The sequence below is a fragment of the Pelmatolapia mariae genome, linkage group LG8 (assembly GCF_036321145.2).
Source record: "Pelmatolapia mariae isolate MD_Pm_ZW linkage group LG8, Pm_UMD_F_2, whole genome shotgun sequence".
Taxonomy (NCBI): domain Eukaryota; kingdom Metazoa; phylum Chordata; class Actinopteri; order Cichliformes; family Cichlidae; genus Pelmatolapia; species Pelmatolapia mariae.
This window is the reverse complement of record NC_086234.1, coordinates 9,345,099-9,361,327: the sequence shown is the minus strand read 5'-3', so window position 1 is coordinate 9,361,327 and position 16,229 is coordinate 9,345,099. Positions and strand designations below refer to the sequence as shown.

The 16,229-nt window shown below is 36.5% G+C and overlaps 1 long non-coding RNA gene and 1 pseudogene across 1 annotated transcript; both read left to right on the top strand.

Moving 5' to 3' along the window:
• Nucleotides 1–814, top strand: LOC134633029 (uncharacterized). The gene is made up of 3 exons (XR_010094655.1): nucleotides 1–94; nucleotides 263–326; nucleotides 710–814. It is a non-coding gene; the product is annotated as an uncharacterized LOC134633029 (long non-coding RNA).
• A 1,597-nt stretch (nucleotides 815–2,411) lies between these two features.
• On the top strand, nucleotides 2,412–7,764 carry LOC134633474 (5-hydroxytryptamine receptor 3A-like; annotated as a pseudogene).
• The last annotated feature ends 8,465 nt before the right edge of the window (nucleotides 7,765–16,229 follow it).

Genomic DNA, 16,229 nt, shown 5'->3' with positions numbered 1-16,229 from the left:
TCTGAAATATGTTCTGTTTTTTCTCCCTCTGCTTGCTTCTTACTGTCTTTGAGGCTCGGGACCAGCACTCCTGCTGTTGGACAGAAAGACATCAGTAAGTATTTTGGTTTTCCAATATATTAGCAACTGTCAGTGACATTTATATTAATCAGGCTGAACTTTAATCATACTTTAGATCAGCCTGTTTTACTTATTGTTTTGTTTGTGCTTTGGTTTGGGGAAGTTGTTTCTTTACTGATCTTTTCCTGTCTTCTGTTATTAGACTTGAGATATGACTGCACTGTGCTGTTGCTGGTGACCACAGTTAATTCTACAAGACATGCTGTGTAAGTAAACAAACAACAACAGTTTGGTCTGCATTTCTTCAAACTTAGTTTAGAGGGTCTACACTGTATATAGTGAAGTCTGCAAGTTTTCTAACAGCAAAATTTGTTTTGTGCCCAAATCATTTTGCACATCATTAGAATGAAAGTTATTGCCCATGTTTGCATAGCCCTTTTTAAAATGATGCTTTCATGACAATATTGTGTGTAGGGTGGTGGTCACGGCTATCTAGACTGAGAATTTGGGACATTGAATGTCACCTCTCCGGCGGGGAGGGAGCCTGAGATCGTCTAAATTGGAGTCTGTTTTATACCAAATGCAGAAAAAAATGTTTTAAGAAAGCAATTAAGTTCATGTTCCAAAAAATATGATTGTTTGCTTGCAGGACACCAGGAGAGATGAGTCCTCCATCACAGATGGTGTGGTCAGTGAAGGTGGTCACCTGCAGGTTCAAGCTCATTGCATCTCCAACCCACATCCACTGCAACTGTACTTAATGGAAGTTAAAGACTTTCTTCTGCACCTACATTTGGATCACCTCGATCCATGACAGTCATCCAGGCAGTAATGCCTGGACTGGAAACAAGCCATCCTTAAAATATTACAACATTCCAGCTCCTGTGTTGGAATGAAAAACGAATGTGTTGTTTAAATTAGAGACTGCACTTGTGACAGAACAATAAATATTTTATTTTGATTATATAAATAATGTAAGTACAAAACAAACTTGTGGTAGACCTAAACTTATTTTCAGAATAATTACATCTGAGACTTTGTTTCATTGTAAGATTATAACAGTGATGGCAATATAATTTTTATTCAGCAGAACAGTGTCCAGTATGTTGGCTGTTGTACTTTGTTGTGTTTGAAAATAAAAGTTGTGCTCATTTTAACATCATTACAAAAAGTGTTGTTAATTATTTTTAATCATATTCAGGTTACCACAAATTGTTTTTTCATTTAGTTGAACTTGAAATGTTTGTCAGTAGGTTAACAATTAGTATTGTACAGTCAGAAATATCAAGTTATTCTTAATACTGCAGACTTGCAATGTATAAGTTGTCCTAACAGTCATCCTAAGTAAGCTTTACTTAGTTTTTTTGAGGCAACGAGTTTCCATAATTTTTTTGAGTTCTGGGAACTAACACGGCTGTGTACATTTTGAGTAGGGTGTACTCAAAATGAGTAAGTTGCCCTAACTTGGTCATCTTACGTAAACTTGATTCTAGGAACTTAGTTCTAGGAACAAATGAGCTTGTACAGAGTACTCAAAATAAATAAGTTGTCCTAACTTAGTCAGTTTTAGCTAAGCTTTACTCAATTTTTTTGAGGCAACGAGTTTCCATAATTTTTTTGAGTTCTGGGAACTAATTAGATTTTACAGTGTAGTGTATTAAACAAGGTGAAGACTGGTTTATGCTGGCAGGTGTTCTGATAATCCAGTATTTTCCAGAGACTAGAAATTTACAGAACGGGTGGCTTCGTGGACCCCTCACAGTAAATAAGCGAGGCCACCAGCCTCATCACCTCAGAATTTCAAATTATTTTTAAGATGTTAACTGTATCATAACAAGCTTGATTTTTTGGGTTGTAATTATATGCTTTATTTTACACTTGTTTAAATTTGTCTTCTGTATCTTACTTTTTATCTGATATGAATTCATTTTTTTACTTGTATTTGCACCGCTGTCTGTGTCATGTACTGGGTCTGTGCTGCTATAAATAAATAGGATAGTGGCTTCTGAAGCATTAGTAATGTTTTTTTTCTGTAATCTATATAATTTGGAAACCACTTTGCAGTAATAGAATTACATTCCAACCCACTTTTATTTCCCCTCCTTCAAAGACGGTGACCTCTTATGGGAGTAACTATTGCGTGTAGATGGGTGTAGACTAATAAGGTTACAATAAAAAAGAAAACACGCACACACGAGAATCAATAATTCAGTTTGCCCAGCCCACTCCCAGGAGCTGTCAGCGGTTTTATTATTGTAAGGGGCTTGGTGACATTTCAGATAGCACTGACAGGACAAAGGATACACATTTACTCCACAGACTTTGGCGCCTCATAAAGTAAATGATCCATGATGCTCGGTGGCTTTCTCTTTCTGCTCTTCCTCTTAGGTAAGTTTGGCAGAATGCTAAAGGAAGAATCTGAGAAATCTCTTGCAGGTTGGGTAAAAGCAAAATCTTTTATTTGCTTTTACTAGTTCAGTGATATTTTTCACATTTTTGGTTCCCTGATTTTTTTCATCGAAGGAATGAACCTGTCTTAGGTTTGTCAAGGCTTTTACAAATCTTTTATATATTTTGAATTCAAGGGGTTTCAGGTTTGAGAAATATTTTTAAAAAAGCATATTGGTTTGAAATTTTCAGTTTTGTGTGAGATTGACATCTGTTAAAAAAAAGGTTATTGCAGCAAAAAAGGACATTGGTATGTCTTTGAATAACTCCAGAGGGTGGAACGTTTTGGTTCCTATTTAAATACATTTGGGCTGTATACCACAGATAAATGTCATAGAAAGATAAAAATGTACAATAAATAGGAAAAGTGCTTGTAATTAAAAATCATTAAAGGACTAATGGAATGAAACCGATAGTCCTGACAACGCCCACCTCATAATAGCCTTTTAGTGACCACAGTCACTGGATATTAATGCACATTTGTGAGTGAACTGCATGGTGTTTTTAATGGTCTGATTATAAATTCAAGAGCATTGTACACCAGTGCACAGAGACTAATGGAAGTTTTTTTAACTAATTAGGATCGCATTTAATACCCGATGTCCTGATAAATGCAGATGATGCTTATTTTAGATTTCATATAAATATAATCATATTTTAAGCTTGGGCTCTAGTAGCTGTACATGATTCATGGTAAAAATAATCCTTATTTATCTTATACTGGGCCTTATTGCAGCTCCTCAGTTTATTTGATGTCTGCAACAAGCTGTTTTAGCTCCTCTGTTTTCAAGCCAACTTTCTTCTGACTGGTCGCACCTCACAAACAGAAGGTTTGAACAGCAGATAGATGTGGCTTCTACTCACAATCTCGAATAACATGGGGGAAAAAAGGGTAAAAATGAGGCGTTAGTGCAGTATGAAGTAAGTTCACCTTTGAAACTTTGGCTATTTGCCGCTGTAATAGCAGCGTAGTAGAATTTAAAATGAAGAAAAGAATTAAAGGTCAAATTTGAAAGCACTATACATTAAGAATGATTTTTATCATAAGTGAATTGCCTGTTTTTGGTTTTTTGTTTTGCTGTAGATGGAGTATATTCTGAACGTGTCTGCAGCTATCAGGTTGTTTTGAACTACCTAAACCTAACCAAAAACAATGAGCTCTTTACGATGACCCGGCCAGTGAAAAATTACAAAAACCCAACATGGGTTTCGCTTGAAGTTCTGCTGTATGCCATCTTAGATGTGGTAAGTGCTCCAAGATTTATGTGTAAAGTCTTCAAATGTCAAAATTTGTTACATTGCTTTTGATGAAATAATATCATTATCATGAAGTAATATCGATATTATTTTGTTCTTTATAATCTCATTTCCTCCTAAAGACTTCATTTAAATGAATCAACATTTTGCCAGATACAATAATTCCCTTTTACTCTAATGTTTGTGTGAAGAGATAAGCGGGGGAAACCGCTAATTTAATTTTATTTCTATTTCAGCTTTATTTGTCAGGGACCATGTACAAACAAAAGAAAACATTGATCTCCTAACAGAAAAGATCAATTGTACCAAATTTAGCTACTAGGTAATTTCCATCTGCAGGCCCTGCCCGGGCAAGTTAAAGAGATAGAATGACATAAAACATAAAAACACATCTTTAGCATGCAAGTTATACTAATACAAATGTAACTGATAAATCTATACAATAAAAAAAAAATCACTTCAGTAAACAACTTAGATTAATACAAATACAATTAACTATTAAATATAATAAGAGAAATACTCAACTAAAAATTTGTATCAAAACACGCAGACAGTATCACAAATGATCCGATTCCTACCACATAAATATCAAATATAATTAAATAATGTTTCAAAGCTTTACATAAAAAAACAAAGGAGCAAACCAAACCAAAGTGAAGTGTCAAGAATAGTGATTGTTGACAACACTGGTTTTTCACCTGACACACTCAAAATTATACAGTTGACAAACCTGCTCAATAATATCTCAGCTGTCACAAACATTAATGCAGTCTGAGATTTTAGAGGGGGTTACATTACAGGAGGTTTTGGTTTCCAAAGCTCAGGAGCAGTTAAAGCATGTACACCCACCAAGTACTTAGATTATTAGAAAGACCACAGCTCTCCCTTTGAGCCCAAAGCAGCCTGAGCTGTTATGTCATATAAATCAGAGATTTGAACGGCATCTTGGCCATGAAATAAGACGTAAAGCCATTTATTACATTATTGAGTGACATTAAGAGTTCAAATACCAACCAAAGAGTGATTTTGTCACATATCTGTTTTTTACAGGTTGAGAAAGACCAAAAGTTCATTCCTTATGTTTGGACTGTGATGGTGAGTTCTGCCACTAGATGATGCATAAAACTGAACAACAAACAACTTTTTTCTTTCTGTCCTTATTTATTTATTTATTTTTTTACCTTCCCTTCATTTTGTTTCAATGGCAGAGGTGGCACAATGAATATATTTCCTGGGATCCAGATCAGTTTTGTGGGATTAATAATGTTTCTCTACCTATTGAGGTTTTGTGGAAGCCAGATCTCACTATTGAAGAGATGTAAGTATAAATATACAAACATACAGAGACATACTTGTCTCTGTATGTGTCTGATTTCCCTCTGATAGAACACATGTCTTTCCAGAAAGTCAAGCCCAAACCTTTAACTGGGACCAGTTGCAATCATTTGGAGGTGTTTGTGTGATTCAATTCAATTCAGTTCAGTTCAATTCAATTCAGTTATATTTATATAGCACTAAATCTTAACAGTAGCTCTTCAAGGTGACAATAAGGCAATGAAATGGGCTTGATGTAAATGATAAATTGAACAATGATAGCATGCTTTTTTATGGTCTATAAACAAATATCAGTGCACAGTGTCATAGGGTTGCCTCTTGCTTGGTGGTTGCTAGGAAAGGCTACAGTGCCACTGTGATTTTGTGAGATAAGCAGTTAGGATGGGTATATGTACATATGTTTGGATAAATGGATGGATCAATCTCTGACTTACATAAGGTTTTGTACCAAGGCAGCTACAGAGAGGTATGCAGAAGAAATAACGATGACTTGATATTTGTGCTTTTCTAGTTTATGAAGAACTTGCATCTTTCTTTGTTTCCATACAGGACAGAAAAGGACAAAGCTCCTCCAAGTCCTTATCTCACCATCAACGACAAAGGCGATGTTGAAGTCCAGAATGACCAGGTGCTGGTGAGCACCTGCAGGATGCATATTTACAAATTCCCATTCGACATTCAAAGCTGCAACCTGTCCTTCAAATCTGTCGTATACACTGGTGAGAAAACATTTAGCAAACAAGCTTGGTTAGCAAGCTGCAGTCATGGACTATATGGACACATCGCATACAGCCGACACAGATTGGTTTTTTTTTTTTGAAAATGTGGAGTTTAAATTAAAACAGTTTAAACAACACTTACTTTTGGGGCTATCCTCCAGTGGCCACTGAAGGAACTACAATTTTGTGTTGGCTTCTTTTTGCCTCTGCTTGATGTTGCTTGGGTGTACAGTTGGTGACTTGTGAACAGTGTCTCTTGCAGGCAGGGAGCTTAGTCAACATTTGGTGAAACGGGTGATACAGAAGGAACGACCTATGCTGTGGTGTGATGCTTTGGTGTCCTTTCATTTCCACTTTAGCTCGGGACATTCGGCTGCAGCCAAGTGACAACTCTACAGAAGCGACAGAGTGGTCTCGTGATTTGATGCGGACACAATATGAGTGGCTGTTCATAAACATGACAGTCACTGCCAACAATGCCAGTGATTTAGTTGGCCAAGACATCATCATTTACACTGTATGTATTTCTACACAAAAACAGAAAGTAACTTAGCATTATGATTTTCAGTACAGTGACCAGAATTTCTTGTTTCACTCTATCCTTACTTTTTGTATTTTTTCTTACTTTATCTTATTGCCTCTATTCTTTATAGCTTTGTGGTTTTCCTTAGTATTGCTTAATTATATTTTACTGCTTTGCAAATATGGCGCATTTATCTAATGCATCTTTTAGGTTTACTGCACACTTTATTAAGTTGTGTTTCAGCTTGTCAGCGATTTGAACTAAATCCAGATTTTTACAGATCACCATGAAGAGGCGATCGCTCCTCTATGTTGTCAACTTCTTGCTGCCTGTCCTCTTCTTTTTGTCTTTGGACTTGGCCTCCTTCCTGATCTCAGACAGCGGGGGTGAGAAGCTCAGCTTCAAGGTCACTGTTCTGCTTGCCGTCACAGTGTTACAGCTTATCCTTAATGAAATTCTGCCTGCAACATCAAACAGGATCCCACTTATAGGTAAAGAAGCACAAAAAGTCTTGCCTTCACTGGATACTTCATACTGTCTTAATGAAGGGTAAATTGTCCACAATACTGATCATCCTGCTGCCTTCAGCGGTCTACCTCATTGGGATCTTTGCTCTGATGATGCTAAGCCTTCTGGAGACCATTCTTGTAATGTATCTGATGGAGAAAGACTCTACATCCCAAGAAACTGAGCCCGAGAGAGACCAAAGCCTGACAGAGGATTGTACGAAACAGGGTAAAGCCAGCCTTCGCAGCTGTCACAGAGGTAAGAGCTGGAGTCATTTACAGCACAAGTTCAGCACTACTCTTGTTACAGTCCACTGTATTGTTAAATCTCCACTGATTATTGGCTTTACGTAATGAATAAACGTTAGGTGTCCAAATCTTAGGTCCTTTCATGAATCTGTAACTTAATCATCAACATCAAACACTCTGCTCACACTTTGGATGCCATTTTTGGGTTTTTGATTTAAACATATTCTGTTACTTTAAATCTGGTGAAAATTGTCTTTTCAGAACTGCACAAATGGACCCAGGGTGTCTGTATCTATGACGTGTCAGCCAGTGAAACTCCATCTGAACTGCTGCATGAAGCCGAAGAGGTTAGAGCTGCGTGTAACTGCTGTCCAAACGAAGCTAAATATAAACACATAACAGCTGAAATTATGACACTATATAAACTAGTCCACTTTTGCAGGCCAGCACCAGTAAAGAGCACCACCATGCTTTGGAAAGGCTTTCGGATGAGTTGAGGGAGATAGAGAAAACGCTGACTCGGCTACTCAATAACAAGAGAGAAGAGGACAAGCCTGGCTACTGGACCAAAGTGGCAAAAAGAGTCAACAAAGTATTTTTTGTTTTCTATATCACAGTAGTCACTCTGTTTTTATCTTTGATTTTCTTAAACTGGAAAACTGAGTAGAAATTACATTTCTATATAATTAAAACAGTGAGAGTACCTTTATTACAACTACTGGCCATAGGAAAGGTATGAATAAAGCTGACATAAGGTAGAGTTTAATGCGAATGAATGTCACCCCTCTACTCTCTGTACGGGTGACCGATTCTATGTGGACTGGGCTCCTACACACAGGTCCATGTTTACATACATTAATTTCCTCAAGACTTACCATAACTTGCCTTACTCTTTAATCTGAGAGCTGGGAAGAGAAGCTCAATATCGTTCTCATCTCCACACCACTGGAGCTTTGTGTAAATGTGGGCATGCTTACTTTGGGAAGTTAAATATTTCAGTTTTTTTAATTTCGAGACATTACTTGAGTTCTTATAACAGACAAATGCCGAACATATAATGTTTAGGTCATGTTAAACAGCTAAAAACTCAAACTGCTGTTTCAATTTTTCTTACTCTTTAGTCTGTATTAGATCAATTAGAACAGCTATCCTGAATACAGTCAAATCAGACTCCCCACCCTGGTGTTGAGGCGCTTTGTTTCTGAAAATTTGGGGCGTGACCTTAGAGGGTATTGAGGGCCAGGAGTGACAAAATGAATCAATTAAATATGCCATTAAATAATTCATTAAATGTTTCATTAATTAATTAAAAGTGGAATTTATTAATTGAATTAATATTTCAATAATTACTTAAAAGCACATTTATTTTGTTTAAAATGTTTAATAAATTATTTTTTTATTTATTCTATTCAAATTTTATTTTAATTAATTACACATTTATTTAATTATTGACATAGTTAATTAATCATTTATATGTTTGAAATTGTAATCAACCAATGAAACAATTAATTAATTATTTTATGGCATATAATTAATTCATTTTGTCACTCCTGGCCCACCATAAAGGGAGAGGAGCTGCAGACAATATGAAACAAAGATTAATTTGAACTATGAAGCAAATATGATGGAGAGAGGGAGAGAGCGAGAATGAGGAAAACAGAGGACAGATACATGAATTTCAGAGCTGTTTATCACAATATCAGTTACACCAGATCACACATTTGTAGTACTATCACTTAACAGCCATAGTGAAATGATAGTGGCAAGACTGGAGGGTTTTAGACGATACCTTTGGGTCTGATATCAATGAGAGGAGATAAGCGGTAAAATATCAAGGCAGAATTGTACACATTTGCAAACGTACGTGTGAGGTACACAAATATCAGCACTAAAAGGTAGCGGGAGATTGTAGATGGTATTTAGATAACTGAGGTGAAGATTAATTGTCTGGGAAAATTAAAAATATCACAAGTGGAGAACACAAAGGCATTTTGGAAAACACTTACCTTTAACCAGGTAACAAAGGCTGTCAGGACAGCACCAGTGGAACCTGGCAAATCCAAACAAAGTCCAGAACAAAAACCTAGGAACAACATGGAAAATGACTTAAGAAGTCGGGAGAACATACACTGGACTTACAAAAGATCTGAACAGATCGACAGACAGTAGACAACAACAAAAAGAAATCACTGTCAATAAACTTTCTCACCTTTTCCAAACACGGCCTCACTCCCTCTACTGATGGAGCACTTGCTGTGGTCTCTCTCACACCACTTATTACATCTCAGTATGCTGAAAATAAAGATGCAAACATGTAAAAGCATTTACCCACATCCTGATTTTACCCGAGCCAGTGAGGAAATGATTTCCCAGATACATTATGAACATCTATATACTGCAATTACTGCTGTTTTCAAGTCGCTTTACATAAATATCTCAAACACACAGCATGAACATCAGTCTTGAGTGGTTATTGTGAATTCAAATACTTTTACATTTTAATGTATCATAAATGCTCTTCAACGGTTGTTTGGATGGTTACTGGAAGTTCTGTTATCCTCTTAGAAAAATGCAAGATGTTAATGTCTGTCTGTTTGTTTGAGCTTACTTTTGAAATTCTACTACTACTGCTACTACTAATACTAATATTAATAATAATTCAGAATTAAGTAGCACAGTTTTTCCAAACATCCTAGTTTTTTATATTTTTTTAGATTGTTACATTATTTTACTTTGTACACAGAGTTACACAGTTTTTCACAAAAACCAAAAACCATGGTTAAAATTATGAACCCCCCACCTGACCTCCTGAAGTAATTTGTTGTAGTTTTCTACAAGTCTCACACACGTCTGCTCAACAATCCCAGCCCATTTTTCTTTGGCAAACCTCCCAAGCTCTTCCAGACTTGATGGTCTTCTGGCTCTGATCTTGGTCTTAGTTTAGATTGTCAGTGGGATTTAAGTCAGGGTTTTGTGCAGGCCAGTCAGTAACATTCATTTTGAACTTCTAGATTTAAATGTACCTCCATATAAAATGTGAAAGTGTGATTAGGTGGAGGGGAAATGTCCTTCCCAGTTACTGTATTTAAATATATTGGAGGAACATAGCAATCTACACAAATTGTAGAATTTCTCCTATATATATTTAATACATTAGTTTAGCAGAATGCATCTGTTTGTTGGAATTTGTAACTTCACAGTATTTTATGTATATTTATGAATACAGAATCATTTTCTATTAAAGTAAAATAAAAAAAAATTACTGGCTGCACATTTAAATTATAATTTATTGCAAGTGTAGCACTTCTAAGAACATATTAAGTTACCAGCTTATTTGTTGGAATATAAAGAAAATATAGTTCCTGTTGTAAATCCTGCATTTACAGCTGCATCCTAGACACTTCATGTTTTAGCATGATGAAATCAAACTCCTGTCATCTGGTTCTAAAAACATATACAATAACATAACACTGTTGAAATAAAAGCTTCTTTTCTTCTCCTTTCTTGGTATGTCTTTGTGTATTTATTGCACAACCAACAGATCTGTGTGCCTCATTAGACACACAGAAGATACTCCCATGTTAAAAATGTCCAACTTAGGGTATAAAATTAACTTGTTTAAAGACAAGTACAAAAGTTTTGATCAATAAAACACCTTTAGGGCAACTATAAAGATCCAAAGTTTAAATTTGGTGCTGTGCTGCTTTGCTTGACAACTGTGCAAAATCAACTAGCTCTCGTTGGTGCCTTCACGTGCACTGAGCTGTATCTGTATCTATTTTCCAGTCTTTTGATCCCTTTTTGAGGTTTAACTGAATGATGTCAAAATAAATAAATATGCGATAAACTTGCATCTGAAAAATGTTAATAAGGCAGATTACACTAGCTTGTGGCACATACTGATTTTTTACTCAGTACAAGTCACTCTTTGGGAACACATCAGCTAGATTAGTTCCATATAGTACTGTGCAAAACGCTTTAGTGATCTGTCATTACTTTATATTTTCTTATATTCCCTCCAGGGGTATAGGCTGTCTTGTGATTTTCCAAACATTCTTGAGCAATAGTTCTCCAGGCTTTCTGAAGGATTGAAAAAATATCTCCATCCACATGTAAACGCAAAGACACAGGATTTTTATTTTTTTTAAATTTCTGTTTTCAGTGATCCAAAACGGTGTTTACGTGTGGACGAAGGCCCACACGCATAGAAAAAGCTGGGTTTTCAAAAATACCCGTGTGTGTGTGTGGACGTAGCCTTAGTTACGCTGATGACACTCAGCTGTACATCTCCGTGTCTATTTCACCTTTACAACTTTTACAAAACTCTGCAGCTCGTGTGCTGACGAAGACCAGAGGGCGGGCCCACATTACACCGGTTTTAGAATCACTGCATTGGCTCCCCGTGTGTTTCAGGATCGATTTTAAAGTTCTTTTATTGGTTTTTAAATGTCTTAATGGTCTTGGGCCTTCTTATCCCTCAGATTTGCTTTTACCATATGAACCCTCGCGGACCTTGAGGTCCTCTGGTACCGGCCTTTTGACTGTTCCCAAAGTCAGGACACATACTCACGGAGAGGCAGCTTTTCAATGGTATGGTCCTCATCTGTGGAACAGCCTGCCGGAGGAGCTCAGGGCCGCAGAGAACGTACATGTTTTTAAGAACAGGCTCAAGACCCACCTTTTTAATTTAGCTTTCACCTAACATTTATTTATTTTATGCTTATTTATTCTATCCTGTTATTCTATTTATATTATTAATCTAGGTTTTACCTAATATTTATTGATTTTATTCTTATTCATTTTTTATCTTTTTACTCTATTTATATTTATATTTATATTGTATCCCATTCTTATTTATTTTATCTTTTTACCCTGTATATATCCTTATTGGGTCATATCTCCAGTGTTTCCTCGGAGGGGGCTCTCTGCATTGGGGCTGTGATTGACCGTGGCTGCTGGGGCTCTGTGGGTCCTCTCAGCCTGGCTGGGGGGCTTCTTTGCCGTGTGCCCAGCCTGGAGGCTGCGGTCTGTGACCGGCTCCCGGTGCAGACGGCTCCCTGTGATAGTGTTTCCTCACTTGGCTCATGCGTACCCAGCCCAATTTTACTCTTTAAGTGTGCGTGTGTGTGTGGGGGGGAATGTGTGTATTCATGATCGTTTATGTTAATGAGAGTGTGGGGAGTGAGTTGGAGGGCAGGGTGGGGTGGGCTGCTTTTAACCATGTAAAGCACTTTGTGCTACATTTTTTGTATGAAAAGTGCTTTATAAATAAAGATTGATTGATTGTGATAATGTCCACAAAAAAAGGAGCAAAGTATATTGTTTTTTTCGTTTTGTTTTTGTCCTTATAAGAGAATTGAACCCTAAGCTGCATAAAGCTGACACTGACACTAAAGTGCATACATTTATGTCCTGGTGTCAATACACGCTGAACATGAAAACTACCAGTAGAAGACAATTGAGTAAATCTCTGATTAGGATGACAAAAAAAATTTATGTCAATAATATGAACTTTTCAGTTTTATAGCTGAAGAAGCCTCTTAGATAAAGTGTGAAACATCTTCAGGAAATTTCTTTCCAAGCTTTTTGGACTAACATTACTGGGATGACTGAAAACCTACACTGTCAGTAACTTTCTCAGCTTTTCCAATCACTCCCTAAGCTGATGGAGCACTTGTTGTGGTCTCTCTCACACCACTTATAAAGTCTTGATATGCTGAAAATAAAGACGCAAACATGTAAAAGCATTTACCCACATCCTGATTTTACCCGAGCTAGTGAGTAAATGATTTCCCAGATACATATTGTGTTGTTTCACATCAACATCTAACACAAACAATGAACATGAGTCTTGTATTTGTGGATGGTCAAATGGTTCAGCATGTATCATATGTTTGGATTCTTCCCAAAAACCTGTTTTTTATATCAAGTTACTTCTTACAAAGTGCAAGAAGCCAGTGTCTATTTGTTGCCTAAGCTTGTTATCTGTCATATCACTTTTGAAACAATAATATTAATAATAAAAATCAATTCACATTTTATGCATTTTATTGCATCACTAAACTTCCACCGTCCCCTGTAGTAGTTTAGTAAGTATTCTCAAAGAGCTCTAGTTTCATCTTATCTGCCCAAAGCACATGCTTCCAGTATGCATAATATAAAGGCTGTCCTTAGCTGGGTTTAGTGATGGTCTTCTTTGAAACTACACTTCCCAAGATGGTTAAGTCACTCACTAGTGCCTTGGCAGTTGTTCTGGGGTTTTTAGATACTTCTAACTAGTTTTCTTTCCAGTCTTTAAAATATTTTGACTTCCTACCTTTGCCAGGCTTCTTTTGTACTGTGTGCCTCTCTTTGAATTTCTTGATGATTCTTCTCACTCCAGTTCTTGACACTTGGAAATGCTGTGCAACTTTATATATCCATCTCCTGCTTTGTGAGCATCAATAGTTATTTATAAACTGATTTCTTTTGTTGTCAGCTTGATGCATTCTCAAAACTGTTTTTTGCTGTTTTATACGAATTGTAAACTGGAAGATAATCCTCAGTTTTAACTTGATTTTACAAGCTTTGAGCATTACGAAGTTAAAGCACACTTTTTCAGGGGGCTAGTAACACTAACCCTGTTTTTTTGTTTTGTTTTGCTTTTTTTTTAATAGGGTTCAAGGTTCTTTATTTGTCACATGCATAGTTATACAAGTATAACACACAGTGAAATGTATCCTGACACGCTCCTCGACATGTACAAAAAAAGGGGGGGGGGGGGGGGGGGGGTAGAGGAAGAACATTATATATATATATATAGTATATACATTGGGTGAATGTGCAGTAGTAGCAGCAGGGACTAACAATTTTGGTCTCATTTGTATATAAATTGTGACAAACCAAATTTTATGATTTAACTTTTGTTTTTATACATAATTGTCTTCATATTATATTTTCAAACCTGTGATTTGTCAGACTTTTGGCCCCACTGTGACACTTATGTATGTGTGATACATGATGCAATGCTGTCACAAGCTTTTTAACTGTTGCATTTAAAACTTTCACTCAGTTTAGTTGCTCTGTCTATTGCCTAAGACACTGGTCTTAGGATTGATATTGGGATAAAACCACGATTGGTCTTTATATTTGCCCTGCCCTCTTCTAGGCCATTACATTAATAGAGCAGGAATCATCTCCTGCCCACAGACAGGGCGATGATCCTCACTGATCTTTCAAAGCCACAATGATTACAGGTTTCTTCTTCCTGCTCTTCTTCATGGGTAAGTGCATTTAATTTTTGAATTTTTAAAAATTCATACAGGTTATAATTTCTGCTGCTTTACCATTTAAGGCTTTTTTTCTGGTTAAGAAGAAAGGATGATTGCAACATGTATATTATGTGCTGCCATCACTCAGGGCACATCTCTTGTGGGCACAAGGGATTATAAATTGAATTATAAAATCTTGCTCTGCTTCCAACACAATGCAAATATGCGTATTTCAGAAATGTGATGTAATGTTCATTTTTACAATTAAATTGTAAAAATGAAAGATACGGAGAAACCAGAAAGCGGAGCATTACAAGTTTTGGATATAATAAAAGAAACGTTCTTGCTCTAGAAAAGTTTATTTAGATTGGTCATCTATGTACCTGCAAATTTGTGTAGTGTATGTGTGTGTGTTTTGTGTCCAAGATTTAATTTCTAATAGCCACTTACCTGATTTTGATATTTGTAAAGATTTAGTATTATACACTTTGTATATAAAAAGCAATATCCGTTTCCTGCCTACAAAATTGTGGTTTCTAAGGCCCTCTAAATCTGCTGTGAATGATTGGACATCCAAATACTAATTCCTAATGACAACTACAGACAGAGATTAAGTTATGTTTAATTCCTATTAAGAAGTGTTCAGGAGAAAAAAAAGAGAAGTGTTTAGGAAATTCTGCAGTGGTCAGAGGGGAATGATCTTTCTTTCTTGCATTTTTTAAAAGTTAAGAATGAATGACCCTCCTACCTCCATTTCTTTATATTGACCATAAATGATGTGCAGAGAATTCAAGTGCATTTACATGGAATTATTTTATTTCGTTACTGTTACGGCCCTAGCAGGGCCTCCTCCTGAAATTGACCTTGTGTGGGTGTGTCCTGCACTATCTCCTGCCTTAGGAGCCAGCTTTTTTGTACAGCTGACTCCCATCAGCAATTAAGAATACTTAAGGCCAGAGAAAGGTGAGCTCTAGTGCCAGAAAGCCTTGTTGGGTTGCAGCTAGTGAGCGGTGTGTATGGTGGTTAATTGCTCCTTCTCTGCAGAGAGGAGTGTGTTTGGGTACTGACCCTTTTTGGCTTATTTTCAGTTTATTGACCAACTCCTGAGTTTTGTTGTTTTCTTTCTTTTATTAATAGAAACATTAATAAAACCTGTTAATTTAACCATTTTACCTCCCCGTCTCATTTTTTCAACCTGGAAACCTTTTGTTACTTTCCCTCATCCCCTGGAGCTTTTTAGGGGAATGTAACAATAACTTGCGAGCAAAAACATAACAGTATGTGCTGTAACATGTCCTTGCTGCAGATTGAGCAACTTTTTGTTGGCAGTAGGGCTGTTCGATATAACGATATATATCGGATGACGATATAAAAACGTCTATTGTTGCATTTTACGCTATCGTTTGTTTCGCGGTGTCGCAAAATAAACTGTTTACGGCAATATTTTTTCATTATTTTGATGGTCACTGTAGTGGCTATATTAATTTCTTAAAGTTCTCTCTTTCTCTTATATTTAATATAACCACACTACAGACAGACAAGCACTTGTTTTTATGCGTTGTCGTTAGCAACAACGACGGTAAAACCACGCGTGTCCGCTTGTTTATTTTCCACATAAACCTTTCACAATAAAGCTCAAAATCCTGTTGAGACTTTTCAAAATAAACTGAATCACGTGAAAGATGCAGAGTATTTACGGATGAGAAGCAAAAAAAGAGCCCTCAGGTGCTAAAAAAATAAACCTTAGACTCAAACGTTAGAACAGGCTTTTTCGTGCTGTGTAATAAATACTCACAAAGAAAACGGCGGCCGTTACAACCTATGTCTAAAAATGTATAGTTTCATGCACCAGTTAAAACACTCGACTCCAGGTACGCGACGC